Raw genomic sequence first — 13,991 nt, forward strand, 5'->3', positions numbered from 1 at the left:
TGGATTTTTTTGTCATGCAGGTTTACACACAGAGTACTCAAATATGTAAATAAATATGCCTTTTTTAAATTGAAACTAAAATCCCAAAAGTGATACTTTAGAATGAGAAATGAAAGGGAGACAGATGGGAATGAAGTAGGAGGGGTTAGTGAAGCCCAAGTGTAACAAGAGCTTGAGAAAATAAAACCTTTTGAGTGTTTACAACAGAAGGAGTGACCTCATCCCTGTGGGACCTGTTGACACACATTCACACAAGAGTGCTCTTGACCACTATTCCATTTCTCCTTTTATAATTTTCCAGCCTTATGACCAAGGAATCATTCTTACAATGGGATGGTCCTGACTATAAGTTTTAGGATATAGACATAATAAAGTGATTCTTAACTGTATGGGAGCTCTTATGGAGATGATGTTTATGGATGATGCTTCTCATTTTAAAGTCATATCGGTATGAACCATGTGAAAAATGACAGGAGTCTAAAACACATTAGAATACCCAGAACACAGAAATGAAGAATAAATGTTGATCACTTTTCTATTTTGTTACAAAACCATCATTAATGGAGTCAGTTGTTTTAGTCATGCTGTCTAGGTTCAGCTCGTGTTAAATTTCCCATCATCTATCCTCTTTTAGTGAAATGGCTCATCCATGTTTTGGTATTGCCATAACTCCCTTCATTTTCTAAAAACTAAGCTGTGATTATAATAAGTAATAATAAATTAAAATAATTTCTCACCATTGCTTTAAAGAATTCATTAAAACTTAGGAATACAATGAGACAAACCAGTGATCAATGTTCCACTTAATTAATGTCTTATGTAGTGAGGTCAAGAGAGAAGAAATACTTACATATTGAGGGTAGATGTTGAGTCTGGACAGACAGCTAATAACAGATGTTTTGGAAATAATTCCACTTCACTGGTTCCAGCACAAATCAGTAACCAGGAAACTTTACTTAAGACGAACATAGTATTTAGATTTTGAGCGTACCATTTTGGAAAGAATTTGTCTCTCATATTCTCTCTTGTGACAGCTTTCCATTGTTCAAGCACTCTTGGTAAAGTGCATGGTGATGGATAGATTTCAGAAGTTCTTCTAAACTTCATAAGGAATGCCCAATTATTAGATATTAGAATTAGATATCTACGACTTAGAAATCTAAAATTAATCAAGAACCACTTTTTCTTTTTTCTCTTTCTTTCTTCATTCTTTCTTTTCTATGCATTTACATTTCAAAAATAATTTATTGTATATAGTATATCTGAAATCTACACAATTAATATCTCATACAAAAGTTTAAGCTCAATGAATTTGAATGATCTTAGACTGTCATTTCTACAAATAGGCCTCTCTAATTTGGACTATATTAGTTTATTATTAATTCTTTTATAATGATTTTTTTATTTTGTTCTTCTCTCACATATTACATCCCAAACACAGCCTCCTCTCCCTCTACTCCTTCCAGTCTCTGTATCCTACCTCCTCTCTTCCCCAAATTCATTCTTCCTTCATTTCCTTTCAAAAAAGAGCAGGCCTCCCAGGCATATCAACCAAACATGACGAACTACTACTCACTCTCATACCAAGACTTATTGAAGAAATAACAGTCCATGTGTCACTTTATCGGTGTAACATTGTGGGAGCTGATGACTGATACTGCCATGATCTTCAGTTAATGACTGTTGGCCTCTACTAGAAAATTGTTTATTTCCCAGTAAAAGGAAAAGGGTCCCAAGAGCAAATTATGTCATACATGCAGTAAGTCTAGCTCAGACTCATACAAGCTACATGATTGTCTCTGCGAGCCCCTTGAGTCTTGCTTAGTTGATTCTGTGGGCCAGGTTCTCATGGTATCCTTGACCACACTGACTCCTAGAATCATTTTTCCTCTTCTTCTGAGGTGAAGAACCACTTTTCAAATCTTATTTTGTGGCAATTATTACCTCCTAGGAAAGAATTCAGAATCTGGTCCCAAGTCATTTTATTTCTAGTTAACATGGCTTTTGTTTATTCTGTTTTCTACCTGAATCCGAGCAACCTCTTCAGTGATATCCAGGAAGGGTTAGCAGGTGACTTCTGCCTCGTGTTCACATTTTAATTCTTCAGCACAAAACAAAATGAGATTGGACATCTCTTATCCTTTACAGCTGCTTCAGTCACAGTAGTCTTTGATTGTTCCCTAGAAACAATGTAATGTAGTCAAGAAATGATATGTCCAATCTAGAGTCCACAATTTATTTGATGTTTCCTGCTGGTTACCTCACTGTGAGAAGAGCTAAGTCATCTCTGCTTTGCCATCTGTCCTTAATAATCTACAATTCTAGAGCTGACTGCAAAACAAACAGGACAAATCAAGAAATGTGATGGGATGACTTCTTAGCCAAAGAGACAAAGAATATTCTTCCTGCATACTCAATCCATTCAATCTTATTTGTCCAGAATGATGGGGATGAGGTCAGCACAGCTGAGCCAGGATCAAATGCATGCTATTTATCTCCATTAGTTTTCTAGTAGAGGCCAACAGTCATTAATTGAAGATCATGGCAGTATCAGTCATCAGCTCCCACAATGTTACAACAATAAAGCGACACATGGACTGTTATTTCCATGTTGTATGTAGATAAATAGGCAGGAAACTCGAAGATGATTGGAGGATAAAGTACTGGAATCAGTATGCGAAAGAGGATTCAGAGTCTTACGAGCTGTACAGAGCTCAACCTGTGTCTTCTTTCCGAGATTTTCTGCAGATGTGTCTGCCTAGCAAGACCACATGAAAGATCTGCCAACACACGTTCACAGTGACTGGCTTTCTTCTCCACAGGGGGAGAGAGGATAGCTCTGTATATGGTATAGGGAAACCACAACAAGGAAATCCTTGGAACTATAAAGTCAAATTAAATCATGAGTTTTGGCTGGGGATTTAAACATCTTAGCCGCTCTAATTTCTCCAGGGAAGCTAGGAGACTAAGCCAACTCCTGTCATGCACTCTTTTCCTAGTTGTAGCAAGTTTTTGCCTCAGGTTTTCAATCTGGTTTAACTTGGCCACTTGCAATAGAGCTCTCTGGGCTTGAAGGAAAGAGAGCTTTTACATACTAGGTAGAATGACTCCTGTCTGCCAGAGCTCCTGTCTACCAGTCTCCAAAGCATGTTTGTAAAGCTACATTATGGTGGGCTCTAAGGATTAGGATGAAGAAATGCTTCAGTGGCCTGAGACTAGGTTTTTGCACATTCTGACAATTGTATATACCTGCTAACCACCATTGCAATTCCATTACACTATTAATAGATTTTATTTTTTTCTCAAATTAAGACAATGATATTGAGATACAGAGAAGTAAAGTAACTACCTGAAAAATATGCTGCTACCCATGACTAAATATTGGATCTTATGACTTAAGTATCTTTACCTTTGAGCAATCTGAGTTTACTACGGCCCTCTCATGCTAAAGTATTATCTGTACCCTAATAATAAATAAAATGAATTGTTCAGCCTACCCCAAAAGACAAAGAAAACATAGATTTTATAGTTACCTGAACTTAGAGTTAGGGAATATCTATGGCTAATTTTAATAAGATTTTATAATGTTAATGACTGTGGTAGTTTCAAAAAGATTGTCTCCCTAGGCTCTTATATTTGAAAGCTTATTCACCACAGAGTGGCACATTTAAGAAGTATTAGAAGGTATGGTCTTGGGAATGGGTTTTGAAATTTCAAAACCCCAAACCATACTCTCTGTCACTCTCTATCTCTCTGTCTCTCCATTTCTCTGTGTGTGTCTCCTCTTTTCTCTGCCTATGTCTCGGGACAGAGTTTTCAACCACTTCTCCAGCATTATGCATGTTTTCCACTATGATGATAATAGACTATTACTCTGAAACTGTAAGCAAGCATTCTATTAAATACTTCTCTTTATAATGATTACATTGGTCATGGTGTTCTTTCATAGCAACAGATCAGTGACTAAGGCAGTAATATTCAAATTGTTTAAAAACTTCCATTACAAGCAATTCATCAAGAGGGTATATAGGAAGAGCAGAATTGAAAAGAGAAACAGGGAAGGACATTAAGGGTTTCATTTTTCCTTCTTGTGTAACAGATAAGAGTGATGTAGAATAATTGTTTAACATTAGAGATTTTGCATCATTCAGATAAGATTGTAACCCCAGCCACACCTCTATTCAAGGAACTTTGATATATACCTAGCATCTCATATTCTTTATCATTAAAGTGAAAATACAGACGACTGACATGGTCCTGGTAAAAGTACCTGATGATGTAAGTTCAATTCCCAGAGTCCATGATGGGGGAAGAAAATAAACTCCCATAGGTTTTCCTCTTACCTCGACATATGTACTGTGGTATACACCCACATACATGCATATGCATACACACAGGCACACAATGATAATGATGATGGTGGCAAATACTTTAATTAAAGTTAGAGTAGGGTTATGTAATAGGTTTGTAAATAAGACTAGATCAGTTGGTATAGCTGTTCCTGAGAAGTTGTGCTAGAGCCTGACCAATACAGATGTGGATGCACACAGTCAACCATCAACTGAGCATAGGGACCCCAATAGAGGAGTAAGGGAAGGACTGAAGGAGCTGAAGGGCTTTACAACCCCATAAAAAGAACAACAACCAACAAGACCCTCCCAGAACTTCCACTAAACCATCAACCAAAGAGTACACATAGACCCATGACTACAGCTGCACATGTAGCAAAAGATTACCTTATCTGGCATCAATGGGAGGGGAGTCCCTTAGTAATGTGGAGACTCAATGACCAAGCATAGGGGAATGCTAAGGTGCTGAGGCAGGGGTGGGTAGATGGGTGGGGGAGTACCCTCATAGAAGCAGGGGAACGGGGCAGGGGAGAGGGGTGTTAGAGAGGGTAAATCAGGAAAGGAGATAACATTTGAAATGTGAATAAATAAAATAACCAATGTAAAAGACCAAAGAATGCTTCATAAGCAATGTATATGTTGTGCTTTTTTTTTCTTGTGAATGTGAATGTGATGTGGATACAGTATACATAAATACATATGTATATATGTATATATATATACATACATTCAGTATATATGAGCATACATAATGTGCATATGTGAGCATAATATGTGTATAAAGATATGTATGCATGAGTGTGCATATATGTGGAAGAGCCAGGTTGATGTCCTGAATCTTCATCCCTCTTTCACCTCATTTTTGAGACAAGGTTCTTCAGTAAAACCCAGAGTTCACTGGTATGACTGTCCTTCTTAGTCATCTTGCTGTAGACTGAAAGGGCAATCTTGTACAATGAAATATCTAATGCTTAACTGCTTAATCTTATGCTGTATTGTTCTCATCAGATATAATGGAAAAGAAAGGAAGAAAGAAAGAAAGAAAGAAAGAAAGAAAGAAAGAAAGAAAGACAAAAAAGAAATAAAGAAAAAACAAACATAAATAAAGACAGAAAGAAAGAAAGATGGAAAGAAAGAGAAAAATGTTCAATGTCCAGAGGTGGTCACTTCTTGCCTACCTGGTCTTAGACGTGGTAGGGAACGGAAATCTAATCCATTTGCTTGCTCAGCAAATTAGCCTTTGAGCCATCTGCCCAAGCTGCTACTATTATTTCAATAGCTTTCTGATACATTATTTTTGCATCATTCAATATATACACTTGAAATGTAAAACAGTACATTTCATTTTAGTTGTTAATCATTTTAGAATATTACATTACACACAGTTACTATCTATTTCTTCCAACTCTTTATCTTAGCAAATGCTAATATATTCTGTCTTTAGAGATGGACAAATTCTAATCCCAACAAGCAGCTGAGCAATACAGATGCAACCTAACCAATGGACAGAAGCCAGGAACCATGTGGTTGAATTAGAGAAAGACTGGAAGAAGTTTTGGAGGAGGGACAACCACATAGGAAGACCAGCAGTCTCAATTAACCTTGACCTCTAAGATCACTGGGCCACCAGACAGGCAGCATACGCCAGCTGATATGAGGCTCCCAAACCATATACAGCAGAAGGCAGCCTGTTCTGACCACAGTGAGAGAAGATGCACCTAGCCCTCGAGACACTTAAGGCCCTAGGTGCGGTATGGGATGAGGAACTGTCAAGAGGGTAGATGAGGAGAGGGATAATAACTGCATTGTAAAAAAAAGTGAAAGATATTTTTAAAAGAAAGAAAGAAAAAAGCAAGTGAACATCTTACAACTTATGTGAGTTTTGCTTCTTTTATTTAATGCTTTCCTGACTTATCCATACTTTACTGATGCCTTGTAAGAGGTCTTTATACACATATACATATCCTTTTCCTCTACACAATTTATATTAGTTTGAGATATATTTTCCTTTTCTTACTGGTTTTAAAATATAAGGGTCTTTAGATCCTATTTTGCTAAAATCCAATTTGCTATAATTTATTACACATGTTTTTCTTCAATCATACCTAAGAAGAGAAAGTTGAAAGATAATTAAAAAATAAAGAAATAAAAAAGAAAACAAAGTGCTTACAACTTTAATCATAGCTAAGAAGATTTTATCAAGCCCAGGTCATGAATATTTACCCCTATATTGTCTTCTAATATTTTTGTGATTTTAACTCTGCCACATTACATGTGTACTCTGCGGTTCATATGACAGCTTATACATACATATATATATATATATATATATATATATATATATATATATATATATATATATATATTGTCAAATTGACTGGTTGTAGAATTACTCTGAAGGCAGATCCTGTGAGGATACCTATGAAGAATTCTCTGAAATTAATTAATTAAGATGTGATTAAGAATTAATTAAAACATGAAGTTCCACTCTAAATGTGGAGAGTTCTGTTTCATAAGTTAGGGCCCTGGAGCAAATAAAAGAGAAAAGACAAGCTGAGAACAAATCTACTTTTTGACTGTGGATTTAATGTCACCAATCAGCTCCTGCCACCATGTGTTTATCACTGTGACCGACCCATGGAATTGTAGATAGAAGGCAAGCCTTCCTCAAGTTGATTCTGCTTGGGTATGTTGTATAGCAATGAGAAAAGTATTCGGTATAGTTTGTATTGTGCTTGGTGGGAAAGAAGGATCCTATATAGAAATGCAGCTATTCCAAGCCTGCACATTAGCACCACTGATGTCACTCGTCCAGCTCTGTTCTGTCTTCCCAAGATTACTTGAGACATCTTCAGTACCTTCAGTTTCCCTGAGATTTACATGAATTTGACATGTTCTAGATTAAAAAAGGTAAAACAAAACAAAAGCAAAACCCAGAGGTATGTTAATATTTGAAGATTTCTATGCTGAATATGAGTCTTTAGATCAGTTTCAGATTTGGAAAGTTTTAATGTAATCTTAATTATGTTTGCTTTGTGTGTTTGAGACAGTTTCACTCTGCAGCACAGACTGGCCCCAAACTCACAGTCTTCTGGCCTCCCTAAAAGTGTCCTCAGAGTGGGAAGAGCAGGTGTGCATTATACCTTACATTGGTAAGACTTTGGATTTTCTAACCTATGATGCTTTTCAATACCATGGTAAAGTTATCTTGGTTTTGTCCACAATAATTCAGTTTCCAACATATAATACTTTGCATTCTTTCATTAAAAGTATAGGAAAAACTCATTATCTTAGTTTTTAATGATAATTGGACTAGTTTTCTTCATTTTTGTTTGTTTTTATTATTATGAATTAGTAACAGCACTTCTTTTTACTTAATCATTTTTTATTTATGAAATTCATATTTCTATCTAATATATCTTAATGATATTCTTTCTCTCCCCCAATTTTTCTCAGATACTCCTAAGTTCATGCTTTCTCTTTGTGTCTCTGTGTCTGTCTTTTTCTGTGTTCTCTCTCTGTCAAAAGAACAAATTAAATCAGAACAAACAAATTCATGACAAGGACTAGCTGGCAAATACAATGTAGATGCTAGGACTTTGTGGCCATTTTTTTTTCATTTAGCTTTGATTTTGTTTTTGATTTTTCGGGTATTATTTGTTGTTTTCTTTTTTGTTGTTGTTGTTGTTTTTGTTTTTGCTAAATATACTACTTTTAATCATTTCTAAGCAAATACTAATAAAGATAAGCATGCTCATGTATACAAGTAATGAAGAAATGAATTTGAAATTTCCACTACTGATTTGTATCTTTATCACAATTTTATTGTCTTTGACATTGAAAACAATAATTTTACATGACCTATCATAGAGGAAGATTTTACTTAGAAGTTTCCCTTGTGTAAGAAAGTACATTTGGCTACTTTAGAATTTTGTCCCATTTTGGTGATAAGATTTTAAATTGTTCTTCATCAATTTAGGGGTTTTTTTTGTTTTTTGTTTTGTTTTGTTTTGTTTTTTCTAATTCACAAAGCTACATACATTCTCTAAACACTTAGAACTGTCAAATAGGAAGTTGGAGCCCAAAATGGATATGACCATCTCCAGGTTCAATCATTTAGGTTTGTCTGTGTGAAAAAAATTTATTATTTAACATAAATTTCTAAAATAGAAATAATTATCTGTATTCTTTTAGACTATAAGCTTGGGTTAAGTTCACACTTTACCTGTATGTTATCATCATTTGTTTCTTATTTTACTTTGTATTGATAACATGTTTTTCTCTGTAAGGTAAAGATTTTCATTCTTAAGCCTCAGATTATACAGTGCTACAAAAATGTTATACAAAGAATAAACTATGATGTGAGGTTACATAGAGCATCAGAAACATATAATAACCAGGATCTTCGACTAATATAAAGCACATGAGGGGACAATTTGTACTAAGTGGATGGTTTTGTTTTCGAGGCCACTAATAATACAGTGACAGTTACTAAGTTTACACATTAGGTCACTTGTTTTAGGAAGTGAAGAATTAAGTCAAGAGTGACAGCTGTTGTGTGATAAATATAAAGTTCAGTTTTTCCCTCCTCTGACTCAGGTTTTAACACTGTATTCAAAAGGACTGTTCAACATTTTTGCATGTAGCCAGAGAATGGAAATCTTTGGGAATTGAAACAGTGATGCAGATAGCCAGGCTACAAGCAGATTAAAATTGTATACATCCCATATGCAGACACCAAGCCCAGTCACTATTGCTGATGCCAAGAAGTGCTTGCTCACAGGAGCCAGATATGGATGTCTCCTAAGAGGCTCTGCCAGAGTCTTACTGATACAGATGAGGACGCTTGCAGCTAACCATTGGACGGAACAAAGGGAGCCCAATGGAGGAGTTAGAGAAAAGACTGAAGGAGCTGAAGGGTTTTGCAACCCCATAGAAAGAACAACAGTATCAACCAATCAAACTCTACCAGTGCTCCCAGGGATTAAACCATCAACCAATGAGTACACTTGGGGTACCCATGACTAGAGCCACATATGTATCAGAGGATGGCATTGTCCATCATCAATAGGAGGAAAAGCTCTTGGTCCTGTGAAGGCTCATTTCCCCAATGTAGGGGAGTGCCAGAATGTTGAGGTGAAAGTGGATGGGTAGGATTGGGAGCATCTTCATTGAAGCCGGGGTAGGTGAAGAGGGTATGGGAGTGGGGGGAAAGGGGATAACATTTGAAATGTAAAAGCATAAAATGACTAAGAAAAATAAAATTTAAAAGAAAATTGAATACATGAGACATTCAAATTACATTTGGTCATAATAGTATTTCCAAAGTGGTTGGTATATTTTAAAGTCACGTTGTCATTCTCTCATAAATAAGTAACAATTTTCTCATTTATTTAAAATTAAGCCGTTGTGTGATTTGTTTTGACCATTTGAATAGTTCAGAATTGTTGCTCCACTTCCAGGAATACTGTTATGATATTTTTAGTTTCCACCTTTATATATTGAAATGTGCCTTCTTGTAAACTAATCCCCATTCTGTAAACAAACCTAGGTGCTTATATTGGGGATGTACATTAAAGAGGACTCTCTGACTTGGCTGATAACTCCAGATGAACTTTCGGTCTGAAGGTCAGTGCCAATTATAAGGCAAGTGAATGCAAATTACTTGAGCCAACCCCAGCAGATACCAAGTGTAGTAGGGAATTCATTCTGACAAACTATATTCAAAGTCTTCTGCTTCCAACTCTAACTTTAATGTTTATTAAACAGTATTTTTAATAATGGTTCTTAAATGGTTTTACCTCCCTTTTAGCCCACTACCCACCAGAAAGGATACAGGGGAAGTGGACCTGTTTAGAGAGTCTTTGGAGCAACTCCTGTCTGTGGTTGTCTGGAAATCAATGGTCCAGTTCAGAGGTTAGCAGGCAACAGCACGTCTGTCTACTCGCAAACATTTCAAGGACCGACCAGCAGTCCAGTTTGGTAGAGACGGGTTAGAGACAGCAGTGACAAGATCAAGCAGTGGCAGCCAGGTTTCAGCCTAACTTGTGGCAGCAGGAGGGATCTGGAGGGTCAGCAGAAGTTCTTAGCTGTGAGTCTTTCAGAGAAAAGAAGATCAGCAAAGACATGAGACCCACAAGTTTTATACAGCTATCTGTAGCAGCTAGACAAGCTCTGTCCCTGTCACTCTGTGAGTCCTATTTATACGCTCCAAACATCACATGTCCTCCAAAGGTCTTGCCTCAATATGCATCTTACCTCAGCACATGCATCCAATCACCCAAGTCCATGGAAACAGCAACAAATTGCAGGACACCCCCACAAGTTTCTCCAGTCCCAAAAAATGCAACTCAACTATGCAAGGTAAGGCAGATCAATACATGTATGTTGTTAGCAAAAAATCCTTCGTCACATGTCCCTTCATCTGCTTACTCAGAACATCCTCTCTCCTGTGTTGCTTCAGCCAAACTTCCTTCTCGAGTCTGCTTTAGCCTGTCTTACCTGTGTCCAGTTTAACAAAATGTTCTTCCTTGTGTTTGCTCCAGCAAAACACCATCCAACTAACTTTTCAAAAACAAAAACAAAAACAAAAAACAAAAAAAACCTTAAGTTTCCACTTCATCCAACAATGTTAGACTGATATTTATTCAAACTAGTGATGTCGAAAAAATTCAATGACTACTTTTATCTGGTAGGATAACACATTTTTTCTTGTTGTTCCTATGTAAGTTAAAAACAATCATATTGTTTAACCATACATCCTATATCTGCCTATACATATGTACATATGTATATACTGCAAACTTTCATTCATCTATCTACCCAAAAATATTCCATGTCTGCTAAGATTTAAGTACTTTATATATATTGTGGAAAATTTAATAATGAAATAAATGCTCTTGTTATTGTATTGCATTATTATTCTGGGAGTTAGTTGAGTAAATTTTTATGTTGCATATAATTTGGCAGCTGCCACTAGAAAATATCTGCAGACTGTGAGCTTTCAAGATGTAGGCCCAGTTCTTATAAACTGTAACATCCTCCACAGATATTTTCTCAATATTTAGATACCCCACAACTGCTTCCCAAATATGTGCAGGAAAGAATATGGTTAAAATTTAAGCATTAAATAATTGAATGTTGGGTTGGGGATTTAGCTCAGTGGTAGAGCGCTTGCCTAGAAAGCACAAGGCCCTGGGTTCGGTCCCCAGCTCCGAAAAAAAGAAAAAAGAAAAAAAATAATTGAATGTTAATGATTATGATAAAATGATCATAATATTATAATGACTATAATAATCATAATTTATATTATTGCTTTCTGACACTTGAGTCCAAATTCAATAGCTATTAAGGACAATACCATGAGCCCAATCTCCATCATAGTAAAAGGTCTAAAGAAAAAAATTGACTGATTCAAAGACTAGGGCAGGAAATATGGTAGATGAACTTCTAGTATGACAGAGTTCAAAGAAAGTGCTCAAGCATTAGTTAAAAAGCAAGTCTCATTGTGATGTTATGGGTAAATGAAACGGATGCATGTACCAACTGAAAGGTTATTAATGGCTAAAACTATAATGATATTGACAACTAAATTAAGTGATAGTAAATGATAAGCCTAACTATAAAGCAAATAACTATGACTAAATATCTGTGCATGCGTGTAGGAACACACACTGGAGTGTGAGAAATGTACCTGTGGCCACATTAAAAAAATGACCATTTCTTCCCCAATAACTATCCACTGCCAATAATTTCTCGGTAAGGGATAATATCTGGAAAGCATTTATTCTATCCGCCTTAGAATTTATGGCAGATTTAGTGTCATGAAGATAACCATGATTTCTATGAGTTCATGATTGCCATAGATATGTCACATCCCCAAGAAAGAATCTCAGAGCACTCTCTCCATCTTCCACTCTTACATCCCTTCTGACCCCTCTTTGGAGCTGTTTCCTGAGCTTTTCTGTCAGTAGGGTAAGAAAAGTGTTCCATTTAGGCCTGAAACTAGTGAGGTAGAATATTTGAGCCAAAAAGGGCATAAGCAGTGAGGAACAGGGGAGCATCAGAGAGAGAGAATGTAAAGGGAATTAATAATCTAAAGAATGAGAATATGAAAACCCATGTGGAAGCCTATTGTCTCACAACTCAAGTGAAAAAAAAGTAGGGGATGGTAAAAGACATATTGTATGTAGTAGTGGTCTGAACAGAAGTGTCACCCACAGGGTCTCCATGTTAGTGTTGCTGTTAGGGGAGGTTTAATGGGACTTAAAATTTTGGAGTAAATGTGTCTTGCATTACAATCTGGAAATGACCCTGTGAAAGTCTGCAAGCAGAAACCTGTGGTTTGAATGATGAATATGCCCCCATAGGCTCATGTATTTGAACGCTTGGTCACGAATAACATTACTATTTGGGGAAGCTTATGCATTACAGCCTTGCTAGAGGATGTGTGTGAGCAGAGGCAGGCCTTGAGATTATGCAGCCTCACCCTGCTTCCAATTTACACTCTTTGCTTTATTTATTTCCTTTATTAAAAATAGATTGATTTTTTATATCCTAATTATGGTTTTCTCTCAATCTATTCCTCCCAGTTCCTTCCTACCTCCCCCTACACATTCAGATCTACTCAGTTTCTGCCTCTCATTAAAAAACAAAGAGGCTACTAAGGGAAAATAATAAAATGCAATATAATATAATAATATAAAACAAAACAAGTTCATAGGAATAGGACTAAACCAACAAAAGCAAAAGAAGAGTCCAAGAAAATGCACAGGAAGCAGACACAGATGCAAAAAGCCACTTGTTTTCACACTGAGAAATCCCATAAAGACACAAAACTGGAAGCCATAATATATATACAAAGGACTTGGGACATAAAAGGAGAAAAATTAAAATGAAAATTAAAAAATGATGAACACACTTGCATTCTTTGCTGCTGGAGACAGTGCTATGGTGGGGGCCAGCGAAGGATCCAAGATGGCTGCCTGGGTGTAAACTTGCTCTAAAAGCCATTGGTTGGGTAGCTTTTGAGGAGATCAGATCCAATAACCAAAAGACAATTGCAGACTCCCTATAGTCCTGGAAAGAGACCCTCCATACCAGGTGGGCTAATCTGCCTGGAAATCACCAGCAATTGAAGAACTGTGCTGAGTTCCTGTCTGGGTCTTAGGTCGGGATCCATAATTTGAGTAGCAGTTGGAGAAAATGAAGAACGTAATTCCCTTTGAACAGATGATGACTGACAACTTAAATGAGGCCTTTCCAGAAACAGGTTAGACAAGAAATACCCAAAATGGTCCCATTAACCCATCGAGATCCTGTGAAGTAGTCCAGGAGGGAGCCCCAGCCAATATGAAAGTAAACAGTTACATAGTAAAGAAAAATTTTAAAACATAATTTTTTAGTAAGTAAAAGAAATGGTTGTGACATGACATTATAAGACAAGGAACCTAAAAGATGTTGTCAGCCGGTTTCCTTTTGGCTATCTCTTGCCAGGCATGCAGCCTACCCTTAACAGTAGTTTATTTCTCAAGTGGGACTCCCTTGAAGTAAATTAAATATTCATTTGCAAATGGTTATCAGTTGGAGACTGCTTCTGGGTTAGGAATTGGGGCACATGTTTGCTTTATCTGTACATGCTAC

The 13,991-nt window shown here is 36.5% G+C and overlaps 1 pseudogene; it reads left to right on the forward strand.

The window, feature by feature from the left end:
• Positions 1–1,997: 1,997 nt before the first annotated feature.
• Positions 1,998–13,672, forward strand: LOC134479067 (ATP synthase subunit d, mitochondrial-like; annotated as a pseudogene).
• The last annotated feature ends 319 nt before the right edge of the window (positions 13,673–13,991 follow it).

Source organism: Rattus norvegicus, chromosome 5 (assembly GCF_036323735.1).
Source record: "Rattus norvegicus strain BN/NHsdMcwi chromosome 5, GRCr8, whole genome shotgun sequence".
In the NCBI taxonomy this organism is placed as follows: domain Eukaryota; kingdom Metazoa; phylum Chordata; class Mammalia; order Rodentia; family Muridae; genus Rattus; species Rattus norvegicus.